This window comes from Rhodamnia argentea, chromosome 10 (assembly GCF_020921035.1).
Source record: "Rhodamnia argentea isolate NSW1041297 chromosome 10, ASM2092103v1, whole genome shotgun sequence".
In the NCBI taxonomy this organism is placed as follows: Eukaryota; Viridiplantae; Streptophyta; class Magnoliopsida; order Myrtales; family Myrtaceae; genus Rhodamnia; species Rhodamnia argentea.
The window spans coordinates 24,785,503-24,799,955 of record NC_063159.1 but is presented as its reverse complement, the minus strand read 5'-3'; positions in this window follow the sequence as shown (position 1 = coordinate 24,799,955).

Here is a 14,453-nt window from a genome sequence, read left to right as displayed (position 1 = left end):
ACGGAGAATGAATGCCCTAGCATGCTGCACTATGGTGACGTCATCGGCTTCTGCTGGAAGATCTTCAAAGCATTGTCTCAATTAGCTTAAACTTATATGCGTGCCACGTAATTGGGCTGGGTGAGCATCAAGTAGGTCATCACAGACAGTGGCCCAATTCACATTAGTGAGGCCAAGAATCGCACGTACATCTTTGGGAAGCCCCGTAAGCACCGTAATATCCTGCGGCGTAATCGTACATTCACCTTCCGGCATATGGAAGATGGGGGTCTCGGGCCTCCACCGCTCAACCAATGCAGTAATCAAATGCCAATTAAGCTATACAAATCCCATCATATAAACGCCGTAAAATCCCAAAGCTTGTAGATACGGGACTATGCGCGGATCAAGTTTACCTATGTATAGCATCGCTCGCCGACATCTAAGGGCTTCAATCGGATGTATCCGCAAAATGTGACTTGAACAATTTGTTACAATTTTGATAATGTTGTTATAAAGGATCGATCAACTGCTAAATTTTTCAGTTACCTTAGCATCCCATATAACCTAAGGTCTATGTCGGGCTTGCCCGATAAATGATAAACCATCATCTAAGCCCGACTGAATGTAAGTACTATGTGCTATATCTACACAATTGTGATATTACAACATTACAAAAAAATCATATATGTAATGTAAAAATTTAGAAAAAAAAAAATGAACTTCATAAATATCAATTCAATAATGATATTATAACATTACAAAAAATTCATCAAACTAATTTATATAATTAACATAATTGTGATCTACTTTCGGGCTGATTTGTATACACAAGTTTTCCCGTTGTGCACCGATTTTCCACAGTGTGTGCAATGATTTCGCGAAGTGCTACTGCTTGGCCTTCTCTAGTCTATCTTATTCCGTATCCGTGATGTACGAGACCTTCCTTTCTTCCGAATACGACTCGTGTCCGGCACCAATGGCAATTCGTCGGGTTCAAGTTGGTAATCAAGATGCCCCAACGGATGAAATATGTACTGATAGCACTAAAAGATTTTATTTAACGTATATCATTCATCTATATACGATCCGTAATCAATGCCATATGTTTGACATGCTGCAATTACGTGTGAACATAGGGTTTTCAACCCTTAAAATTTCCCACATGTGTACGTTCACAAGTTTAGGCGTACTATGTGTTTGTGGCCCCCTGAACCCCTAGATCTACCACGTCCAATTTGCACTTCGAAAACCTCGCTATCAGAGTTGAAACATGTCACTGTATGCCTATTTGCTTTTTGATTGTTGTGCTCGAGCGTGGCACCCGCAAATTGCGTATATTTTCACTCATTGTCTTTATACACCTTATACATCCTTCTTCTTGTATCAAAATAGTGTACCAACCGGTAGAATATCTTGTCCACCATGACTGTTATTGGCGGACCACAAAAACCCTTCAACATCCCATTGACCGATTCAACTAAATTTGTCGTCACCGATCCATATCTCCTCCCTTCATCATAAGCTTTTGTCCATTTTCTCTTGGAATCCGATCGTACCATGCAACCGTAGCTGGATCAAACCCCCTAATTTGGCTCACGATTTGATCGAACTTCTGCCGTTGGTTTGCGTAAGTCGTACATTACAACAATAATTAATACTTCGCACTCAAATTTTTGATCATGTATTTTCCTGAAATTTACAAATTAGAGAATTTACCTGTCATCTCAACAAGTCTTTTGCCTTGAGTTATTTTGAATTATTTATTGTAGTTATTGATAACATGCCGAATGCAATATCTATAGTGGCCATGTGGAGGATGCCACCGTGCTGTCTCCATTGCTCGTTGAATCTCGATATGTCTGTCTAATATTACACAAATATCATCTCTCCTAGTGACATATCTCCGCAATGCATTCATAAGCCAAGTCCAATTGTCAACATTTTCCCGATGGACTACGATAAATGCCAACGGGAAACTATGATTGTAGCTATCAAGTGAGGCCGCACAAAGAAGCGTTCCTTGGTATTTTTCGTACAAAAATGTACCATCAACAAATATCACAAGGTGACAACTTGCAAAGCCTTCAATCGTTTACTTGAAAGTTCAAAACATCCTATTGAAAACCGTGCAGCCCTGATCTAGGTTGATGTGATCATCGATCACAAAATGCGAACCTGGATGTCGACTCTCCATTTCGATCATCCACGTCCTCAACCTACGGTATGACTCATCCTAACCTCCAAATTATCTAGCAATCGTCATTTGTTTGGCCTTTCGGGTTTTACAGTAAGTAGGTTCGAAGTGCAGCTTGTCTTGAATCTCCACCAGCAGTCGCTTGATTTTGATACCTAGTTGGGCGACGACCATTGCTTCTATCTGGCTGCAGTGGTACTTTTGGTCAAGGTGCCAATGATCCCGTGACATTTGCGAAGAACTGCATGTATGTGGCCCATTGTACTTATTTATTTTTCAAAACATGCCACCCGATTTAGCAATCGTATGGAGCCTCCAACCACGTAGTCCATTCAGATTGCCACACTTTATCACATATGATGTTTTCTTTGTCAAACAACCGTGAAAATTTTGATTTCTCCTAAGGGAGTACTCTTTCACACTAATTGCACTGCAGTCCCATGATGGAAGCAACATGCCAACATCAAATAACATACGGCTCGGCTTAGCTCTTATATCGTATTGCATCATATCAAAATCGATCTTTAAATAAGGCGGTGGATGTACTAACGGTAAAATGGGATTACTGCACCGGCTATTGTGGTAAACCTCCATATTGTCACATCCGACATCTTTTTCATCACAGTCATCGGTGTCCATCCAAGGATCATCTTCTTCTTCATCATCATCATCATCATCGAACTACACATACCGATTATGCATACCATCATCATCTTCACCAACATTCGAACGTTCCTCGCCTAAATCATTTCTTATTTGGTGTTTAGCTACCATTGCATAAAATTATAAAAATCCCATAGCATCGTCCCATAATGTCATATGTAACACAATTACATGTTACAACTAGATATCTATACACAACTAGTTGAATATACTAGTTTCCTATTATATTCAATGTGCTTTTAATCGAAACACGTAACTCATCAAATGTCGAAATGTTTACAGTTCCGAACATGGTAGATTGTTCACCTTTGTAATCAATTCCATATTCAGTTCGTACTATTGTACCTCCCCAGTATATAATGGCAAAAGATGTAGACAACATTCTGCTAAATAAATAAATTAGAAATTATTTCGCACCTACAATTTGGTAAATATTGTCCCCGTATACGTTAACAAATTAACATTACCACTATCAATATATCAAATGAAATAAATGTCTTACTATAGCCCTAAGGGCTTAGAGAATGTGTGATCAAAATACCTTGAATTGTCCATGGCTAGTTGATTGTGGGCATTTCTTTTTTTTTTTTTTGGAATTTTTTATAATTTTTCTAAGAGAAAATTTGCCAGAAGGGAAAAATTGTCATTTTGTTTTAAAAGTAGTCGGCCAAAATACCCAAAATCGTCCATGGCTAATTGCCCGTAGTCATTTCCTATTTTTTGGGATTTTTTAAAATTTTTTGGGAGACAATTTGCCAGAAGGGAAAAATCGTCATTTTCTTGAAGTCGTCGCCAAGATACCCCTGAATCGTCCGTGGCCATTTGCTTGAAGCCATTTCCTATTTTTTGGGATTTTTTAAATTTTTTTGGGAGATAGTTTGCTATAAGGGAAAAATCGTCATTTTTTTAAATTCGTCCGCCAAAATACCCTAAATCGTCCATGGCCGGTTGATTGTAGCCATTTCCTATTTTTTTGAAATTTTTTACAATTTTCTTGAGAGACAATTTGCCAAAAGGGCAAAATCGTCATTTTTTTATACTCAAAATCGCCAAATGGCCAGCTGATTGTGACCATTTTCTATTTTTTAGGATTTTTTACAATTTTTTTAAGAGACAATTTGCAGAAGGGTAAAATCGTCACTTTTTTAAAGTCATCGACAAAAATACCCTGAATCGTCCATGAGCAGTTGATTGTTGTCATTTCCTATTTTTTGGGAATTTTTTACAATTTTCTTGAGAGATAATTTGCTAAAAGGAAAAAACTAGTCATTTCTAAAGTCGTTGCCCAAAATATCCAAAATCGTCCATGGCCGCTTGCTTGTGGTCAATTCCTATTTTGTGGGATTTTTACAAGTTTTTTGTTAGACAATTTTCCATAAGGACAAATTCGTTATTTTTTTAAAGTTGTAAGCCAAAATACCCAAAATTGTCCATGGCCGATTGATTGTGGCCATTTCCTATTTTTTGGGAATTTTTACAATTTTCTTGAGAGACAATTTTCCGGAAGGGCAAAACTGTCATTTTTTTTAAAGCCGTCGGCCAAAATATCCTAAATCTTTTATGGCCAGTTGATTATGGCCATTTCCTTTTTTTTGGAATTTTTTACAATTTTGTTGAGAGACAATTTGCTAGAAGGGCAAAATCGTCATTTTTTTAAAGTCGTCGGCCAAAATACCCAAAATCATCCATGGCCAATCGATTGTGGCCATTTCCTATTTCTTGAGTTTTTTACAATTTTTTTGGGAGACAATTTGCTAGAAGGGAAAAATTGTCATTTTTTTTAAAGTCGTCGACTAAAATACCCAAAATCGTCTATGACCGATTGATTGTAGCAATTTCCTAATTTTTAAGATTTTTACAATTTTTTTGAGAGCCAATTTGCCAAAAGGGCAAAATCGTCATTTTTTTAAAGTCGCCCACTAAAATACCCAAAATTGTCCATGACCGATCGATTGTAGCCATTTCCTAATTTTTGGGATTTTTACAATTTTTTTTAGAGACAATTTGCCAAAAGGACAAAATCGTCATTTTTTTTTAAGTGGCTGGCCAAAATACCCAAAATAGTTTATGACCAGTTGATTGTGGTCATTTCCTATTTTTTCGAATTTTTTAATATTTTTGCTTCATTTTTTTGAAAGTTTCTATGATTTTTCCATATTTTTAATCAATTTTCAATTTTCTAATTTTCTAATATTCAAATTTTGAAATTATTAAAAACATATTTTTCAGACCGGGTCAAAGCCCGCCCCCACTTCTCGGGCCATCTGATCACCTTTTTTTTTTTTTTCAAAAATTCATTTTACACTCCTAAATTTCTTTTTCATATTTTGAAAATCGTCAAAATGAATATGGACATAGTGGCAAAAATGAGTTGTAAAAAATTTATTTTTACGAGATTAGGGTAATTTTTTTTATTTATGTAAATTCGTAAACATTATAATTGTTGAGGGTACAAGTAATAATCAAATAAATGAAACAATACTTAGGAAATTGCAAAAAATAACTATAACGAAATTTATCTCAAACTATTGAGGGTAAGCACGCACCGAATGAAGAGTTCAAACTATCAAGATAAAGCACCGAGGAAAGAGGCCGGTTTTGCTTTTGTCTCAACTTTTGCAAAATAGAAAAGTCCCAATTTAATTTAAACATGATAAAAATATTAGCAATAAAAAAAAAACACTAACAACCTATAATAACATCAATAAAGACATCCGAGGGGAGGGGGATCTCCTTCAATGAACAAATGAGGCCGATGAACAAGAAGAGCGAGAAAAACTGAACGATAATGATGAAAGGACATCCGAGAGAGAGGGCATTTTGAGGCGAGATGAGGGAGAATTATCTAAGAAAAACTTCGTGAGCTATGTGAAGGAGAGTGCAAGAGCAGATAGGGCTTTGAGCATGCGAGAAGAGGGAGGGCTTTGAGAGTGCCGGAAGAGGGAGAGCTTTTACTTTTGAAGAGCTTCTAAGCGGAGAGGAGAGCTTCTACGGAGATGAGAGTTTTCGCAGAGAGGAGGGCTTTTGAGCACAGAGCCGAAGGCTCAGTAATGCTCGTGAAGGTGCTGCAGCGCCTTTGCAAGCGCCCATACCAATGTCTAATTAAAGGCGCCGGTATGCCTTGAAATGGGTAGCACACCCCCCCCCCCAAAGGCAACAGAGTAGCGGACAGCTCTGCTGCCTTTACTTGGCCTTTTCTTGCTCGGCAGCTTGAGTGCCGAGCGAGCCGAGCGAGCCCTTACTCGGCGTTTTAAATGCCGAGCGGGACCCGATCGATACTATGACCGCCGAGCAGACCCCAAAATAGTAAATATATGTTTTTTAAACCTATTTTGGTAAAAAAAATTCGTATAATTTAGAAAAAAGCCCGAAAGTTCATATACCTGCTCGAACTAGATATAGGTACATGAGGATTTATGATATCGAGTAATGGCACATGGATTACTGATTTCATTTCAAAGAAAAATAAAATTACAGGGCCTGGGTTTGTGTTTTAAAGTAGATTTAATATGCATTCAACAAGTCAGAACGTTTGAAAAAAAAAGGGTTGGAAATCCTCATTCCTTTCGCATTTCTCTTGTCTAGAATCCTATTGCATTATTTCTTGGTGAAATTATTAGTGCTGCATCTCGAATTATGCAAATCGGTGGTCACCAGCTAGTAGCCGTTCGGTTTCTAGGATCTTCTTGAAATCCTAGGTTCGGATAATTTACGAGATGCGAATATGGTCATAAAATTGAACAGCGGACTAAAGTCGCCGCCAATTGGTTTAGATCCACGGGTTCGCTTACACTTGGGACGAGTTAGCATCTCACGGTGCCCATTTAATACTATGGCCCTTCCAATTTAAGATTCAAAAAAATCTGCCGGAGCAGTTGTTCGACGCCGTTATGGGTTAACGAGCCCGTTTTCTCAGGTGTAGAAGCACGACTTCTTTTTTTTCTTTAATTTTTTTTTTCTTTTGGCCAGGACAAGAACTTTTCATTGAAATAACTCAAGAAGGAAAGCCTAGGGGATGGGCATCAGTACATAATAGCTCCCAAAAAGCAAGGGGAGGGGAAGAAACCCAGTTTAAAAATGAGGTGTTTTTCTTATGGTTCTTAGGGCCTGCATGATAATAATTCTGATTCTAAAAAATGATTCCGATTAAAATTATTTTTTCTGATTCTATTCACGAGATGAGTTTTAGTGTGATTGATGGCATGGGAATGTGTACATGTAAATAGAGCCCCCACCAATCTTTGAGGAAGGTAGATTGAGTGCCTTATCGTACGGGCGAGAGAAATAGTTCGATTTTACGCAACCCGAGAAATCTAGGTCCATGGACTTGGTTATGTTGGTGTTTCCACCAACGCTCTTTCGACAGCGAAGTTAATTGTTTTCTAAATGTGTTTCATGCAAATTTTTAATTCATTTTTAAACCTATGAGGTAAGCCAATGCTAAGTGCTCATGCGGGTTGTTTTTGTCTTTTTCCAAATTTTCTAAAACTAGAGTAAGTCTAAAGCACTTAAACCTAGGTAAATCACAACTAATGAAATCAAGCACACAATCAAGGAATTATGCCATTGATAAATAGTATCATAAAACCCTAATGAAGCCTTAAGGGCATAAAGAAATGTGGTTTGAGTTTAATTTCAAAGGTATTTATGATTTTCCCAAAAAAGAATAAAATCTATGAAATCTAGGGAATCTAGGCTCAAGTTTATGAAAATAAGGCCAAACTATCCTAATCTAAGCTTTTTCTATTTTTAGGGATTTTTTGAAAATTTTTTGATTTTTTAGAAAATTTTTCAATTTTTTTTTTATTTTATATATTTTTCTTTGAAAATGAGACCTCGTTATGTTTTAGGTCGAGTGAAAAGTGATAAAAGAACTTAAAGAGAAAAGTGAGAAATGTGTTCTATTTTGTGATTTTCAAAAGTGATTTTTTCTCAAGAACAAACTTTTTTTTGTTCTTATTTTTGCTCCAAAACTGTTCCTGGGAATAGAATCAGAATCAGAATCAATTACGTTACCAAACATGATTCTCATTCTTTTTTGTTCTAGGAAACAAAATCAGAGAACCAAAATCATTATCATGTAGGCCTTTTAGCTACCTAGTCGACGACGGAATTTACTTCTCTAGGGCAATAAGACAATTGGTCATTTGGGTAATAACTCAGCAAAAAAAATTTGCACTTGAGGATTAGCATGTAGGCTTCATATGTGTGCTGGTGGTGTGACACCCCCAATCCGATCCCAACACCACACTCACGACGTAACATTCTTCATGTGCATTTAACTTATAGTCATTTGGAGCCGGAGCCGGAATTAGTTATTGCCGCGAGGCCTAGGTGTCAGAGGGTGAGGTTCCATGACATCCTAGGCATGTCAACCTCAACTCGTCCCGTATGTTATTATATATTTAATGAATTAATTCATGCGAAACAAAACTTTTAAATTCTCATCGATTAAATGACCGTAACAAAAAGGAAACACACAGCAAATATACATAACAAAGCATACTATTTTATGAACGTATTATTCATCTCGTTTACACTACTAATCTAATATATGCCTCTATTTACATATGACATTGGTTTAGGGGTAAGGCTAGGGCTATCTCCTCTAGTGGCGTGGATATTCGAGAAGTTGCCAACCAAAAATTGCCCCTCGTTCTTCATCAAAAACTTGCATTCCTCCGTTATCGCCTTACATGTTATACGGCCATCTACCACCGTTGAAGCTCGGTGGTCCATCAAATTCTCATATCCGACCTATGAGATCTTCACCAAGTACCAAGTACCACACCACGTATCGATGAGGTACCCAATGGTCTAATCCCTCCTCCACATATAAGGTTGTGAGATAGCAGCGGAAAGTAGTGTCGCTATGTTACGACATCCACGTGTGTAACTTCAATGGATATAACAAGGCCAAAACGAGGAAGTGGGATAGCGGGCATACCTACAAGTCTGAAAAATTAAAAGGATGAGAACAACTTTTTAGTAAGCAAACATCTAAACCTATGTTAGGAAGTTAGCTAATATTATACTTATGAGACATGCAATTGAAAAATAAATTGGCAAGAGAACTTCCTCATCCATTCGGCTATTTATGCAATTGTAAGCAAGCATACAATTCTCATCATTTCATATTCGTCCCATGCTTTTCACGAGCCCACTCATCCCTTCTTGACGAGGCATCTCGGCATGCACATTTTCGAGGCATCCCGTGGGGTAACTCAACCATGACTCAAGTAAAGGCTTCCGTCATTCCATTTGATTAGTCTCATACCAAATCTCTTGGTCGAGCTGCATTCGCTTGCCCATGAATGAGGCATATCATGTCATATACTATAGGCTTACTGCCATGAGCGGCAAAGCATAAAAAGAGTATGCGAGCTACAACTTTCTCATGCAAACACATAAGTTGACACTAGCTTTCACCCTAACAAAAGTTTAGAAATTCACTTACTTATCTTGTTGGCAAGAACTATTAAAAAAGGCAAGGGTCGGTGGTCGCGTGTGGTGGCCAGAAATGGGCGGCGGTGCATGTGTGGTATGGGCGACCGGTTATGGTGGTGGCAACAAGGAGTTGTGTCGAGAGGGAGAATGGAGAGGGGAAGTGGAGTGTAGAATAGGTGGGGTCAAGAAGATCCTTAGCTTATTTATACTTTCATTTTCTAATTCATTTTCTAATTGTAGTTTCCACTTATCTTCATCTTGTTGTTATTAAATTGCCACAACATCTAATAGTTGATGAGGCAATTTATCATTGGTTCATGTGGCTTTCTATTAACTAATCCACTATCTATTCTAATGGAGCTATATTCCTAGGTGTGGACATTTGTCTAATTGAAAATGTGAGACTCTCCTCTTGTGCTACACGCCTATATGAAGTGTCCCTCTCTTGATTTTTTTTTTTGGTAAAGGTCCCTCTCTTGATGATCCCTAATTATTCCATTCTTATTTTCTAATGTCAATTAGGGTTTTCTAATGATCTTGATTAATTATAATTGAAATGAGGCTATTAGCATAAGGGTTGGTGTTTTTGGTGCCATTTATACTCAAGGGTCGGCTCAAATGGTTGTCAACAATTATAGTCAATTTGTAGTCAAGCTTGTGAGTGATAGGACTAATTTTCTAATTGATCCTTCTTCAGAAGTACTAGGTTAGTTCAAAACTATCACTAATAGCAATTTGGTCATTTTAAGGATAGGGTAATGATTAGTTGAAGATTCCGTAGTCTTTTTACAAAATCGTGTTTGACTGGTCAAAGATTATGGAAGATTTAACAATCATTATAGAAGATTTTATTTTGACTTTTTAAAGATTTGGTAATCATTATAGAAGATTTCTTTTTAACTATTCAAAGATTTTGTAATCATTACAGAGGATTCTGTTTTGACTTTTTAAAGATTCTGTAATCATTGGTATAATCTTTTTCGAAGCTCGTGTTAGTGAAGCGTAGAAAAATCTAGGTGCCACTTGTCATTGGATGGAAAAATGTTGTGCGGTTATTCGTATTGAGGATCGGATCGAGTTCCTTGACTTCCAATCATGGCCGATTCCCAACCAAGCCATGACGAAGGCATGGCCGGCATGCCACCAGGCACGGCCGAATGTGCCAAGTGACATGGCCGGGCGTGTGGTCCGGCGTGTCTGGGACGTATCCTATTGCCATCGGGGTTGAGCATTTTCACATCTAGCTCAGTTTAACATCAAAATCACCCAATCCTAAATCGAAAGATTTTTGAAAGTGATGGCACTCAAGTGAATGTTTTGAAAGTTATGGCACTCAAGTGAACACGGTACAAAAGTTATGACACTTGTACTGTACTTATCCCGACTTAAATATGCTAAAGTAACCTAAACATGCAAATTTATTCTAAAAATGCAATCATTATCCTAAACATGCAATTATCTTATTTAAGATGCAAATTATTCTAAAATGCAATCTAATCAACATGATTAAATTCTATAGAATTTTAAAACATACAATCACATCTGCCAACGATTTAAATTAAACAAGAATCCGCACAATATTAATTCAAATATGTGAATTAAAGATTGTGATAATCGAGAAAGATAATCCGACGTCTCTTGAATTAAAATTTCTAATTTATCCACAATCTAATAAAATCTAGATAATGAGGAAAAATATAACTTGACATCTTATGGTTTAAATTAGTAATTATCTGATTATATAGTATTGCTATATCTAGTAAAAATTTGCAAAAAATATGATTAGATATGCATATATTTAAATTAGGCAACAAGTATTGCTTATTGACTAGCCAAATTTGAACTTCAAGACTTGCGGATTAGGGCAGCTCGACCAACGGGGACTCCTCGACATATAGCGGTAACAACGGGCGGATCTGGCGAGGGCTCAAATGCGGCAATTTCGCAGCTAACCTTTGCGGAATGGGTTCGACACACGGTGGTGGCTTACCGGTGACAATAGAGAGCTCCGATAGAAGCAACATTAGCAGTATAGGGGCCACAAAACGGAACGGCAAAGGCGTCGGGGCTCTTAAGGGGTGCTCTTGGTGCCTCGCCTCCTTAGGGACAATGGTAAAGGGACTCCCGGATTAGCAGCAGCAGCCGAAGGTCACGGCGGACTCGCGGCCGAAGATCGGCGATGATGGCGGGGGTGATAGCGATGGCGACGGTGGTTCTTCTTGGCAGTCCATCGAGCACTTGGAGGGCGCGATTGCCTTAATGCCGATCTTTATCCCCCGATGAGCAGCGGCCATGCAAATGGCAAGGCAAAGACTGGGATTTACCAGGGAGGCTTGCTGGGGTTATCAGAAGCATTGGTGGGAGCCACAATTCGTTAGGGGGAGGTTGTACGAAAATAAAGTCGAATGCCCTACTTTTTGGCAAGTCAATAGGGAGCGGTCCGTAGGCATCTACAATAGTTATCGAGGGTCTTTGGAGCTTCAAGGATGGCAGCTATTGAGACAATGGCTTGGTGGTTGCATGACGGGAATGGCGGCGTTGATGGGAATCTCGACTATTGAAGTGTCTCCATGGAGTACTCTCTCTCTCTCTCTCTCTCTCTCTCTCTCTCTCTCTCTCTCTCTCTCTCTCTCTCTCTCTCTCTCTCTCATGTCCTTATGAATTTAGAGTGTTCACCCCCATAATTTTGAGACTTAAGGGCGCTTAAATAGCGTTTTTTTTAGGGTTTCACGCTATTTTTGGTTATTTGCAAACTAGTTTTAGATATTTGTAATTTGGTCCCTGGGCAAGTATTTCTTTTTAATTTAGTCCTTAAGTGGCCAACTAGCCCATTGAGTGGGCTTGGCCGGCTTGTGAGCTCGTCTGCTCTTTTCCGAGTTTAATTAGGCCTTTTTTCAATTAATTAAGCTTTAATTAAAGGCCTTTTAATTAATGATATTTAGCAGGCTGAATTATGGTTGAAATAAGCTGTAAGGCCTTGTAATTTTCGGCCAAACTCAATCCCTCTTGTCTTAGACAAATTTTCATTAAGCTCTAGCCTAGTCCATTTATCAATTTCAGGTTTGATTATGCCACCGATCTAATTAAATGCAGATGTAAATGCATATTAAAATTATTTAATTTAGATGCATATTATATTGAACGTTTTTGCTAGGGACTACGGTTAATCTCTATTTTTTGGTGCAATTTTTTCTAAATATTTTAGCCAAAATTTAGGTGTCAACAAGACTTATGTCTCATCAATTTTACAAAATTAATCAGAAATCAACTTTTTGATCAACAAAAATCAAAATTCATTCATTTCTGGTAAGTTTTTAGGATAGCTTCCTTCACAACATTTGATCTAAAGGTCGTAATGCATTCAAAATTGAAACTAATTTTGAAATTCTAAGCTGAAATCAAATTCCCTCACTTTTAGCCCCAATTAGGAGTTATGATTTCCTAAAGATTCTCTTTTTTTCCAACCCAGCCACCATCCATTATGAAGCTCTGCTTCTAAGGGGAAGGGAGTGATTCTTCCCTCTCTCTCTCTCTCTCTCTCTCTCTCTCTCTTCATCCTCAATAATTTTTCAAATCTTTTGATTGATTTAGTGGAGCACACTATCGAATTCCTTCGTGACAGTGTAGAGTTTTGTCTCGGTGAGTTCGAAAGATCAAAACGTGAGGGTGTTGGAAGAATTTGCTCTCTTCAGTTTTGTTAACTTGCTTTGGTTCTAGGTGCTCGCTCCCGAAAGTCGTGCATTCTACTAATTTACAAAACTCTTCTCTCTTGGTTTTAATGGTGGCTTTATCTGTGGTGATTTTGTTCAACTTGTATCTATTTTACAGCTTCTCTTGCCCGGTTTGAGTGCTCTTCTATCCCGATCTAGAATAGATCTCAATTTCACAAGGCGTTATTTGTATTCTTTCAACTTATTTGTGATGCTGTTATCTCTATACAATGATGGTGCTGGGGACACCAAATGTGACATCCCGAAATTTTTAACATCTATAAGAAAAATGATAAATTCCAGTGTGGAAAATAAATTTGGATTTTGAGAAATTAAGAGACGATGATTGGTTGTTCGGAGACGTCGGTAAGAAAAAAGTCAAGCGAGAATAGTCAAAGGTCGACTTGTAATACCAAATCCTAATCGTGAAAATCTCAAATTTGCCCTTAGTCGGTTGAGACAAATGACTACCGATACCTATTTTGTTAAATTATCAAATGCCCCTACACTTTATTTTTATTTTTATTTTTTTGGTAAATGTAAGTGTTGTATTAACTTTAACCAAACCCAGCTTTACAAAGGCGAAACCCAACACCAACAAGGGAGCTTGCATTCGTGGTGACACTAGACAATGTCACTAGGGGTGCAAGGGTGTCGTGGGTTCAAAAGCAAGGGTGGACACCCTAGAGCAGCAAAAAAGAAAGGCTAAACAGTCGGCCAAAATAAAAGGCAACCTAGGACGAACCTCCAATAAAAAAAATAGATGGATTGATGCCCCAACTAGCTTGCATCCTTCGATTTTGAGAGGTATCTTCAACATGTTCATATGTGAGTGCCTTATCTCTAACCACCTTCTCGAGGTGTTTCTTGATAGCTGGCAAAAATAGAGTTTGATTCCGAAAAAGGATGTGATTCCTTTCTTTCCATATGATGTGGTACAAGGCTCCAAAGGCGAAGCGGCCAATACTCTGGTGAAAGCTCCGGCCAGAAATGTGCTTCATGGCCCATTCTAAGTTATCCCGCCATGACCCATTATACCATGCAAGATTACACTTCGCTGCCCAAAACAGCGCAAGACTTCCGGTGGAGCGGCAACCAAAGAAAAGATGGTCGATCGAGTCCGGTATACATGAACAAAACGTACGGGTAGCATCTACAATTCTGCCATAGTTTAGTAGTAGTACTTGGGTTGGCAGCCTATTCCGTGTGATCAGCCATAGATGAAAAGCATGACGAAGCGCAAGGGCACGGTCCCGGATAAAGGATTGCCAAGGCACGGTTTGCCCTCTAGGGCGTATGTTCTCCCAAGCCGATGCAACGGAAAAAACTCCCGAGGGATGACCGATCCAAGTAAAGCGATCATTGCTCCGAGTAAGTGAGGGGAGAGGCTCCGACAAAGCTATAATAGTAGCCGAGACATAAGAGGGAGAGATGGCCAAAATAAGACATGAGTCTGC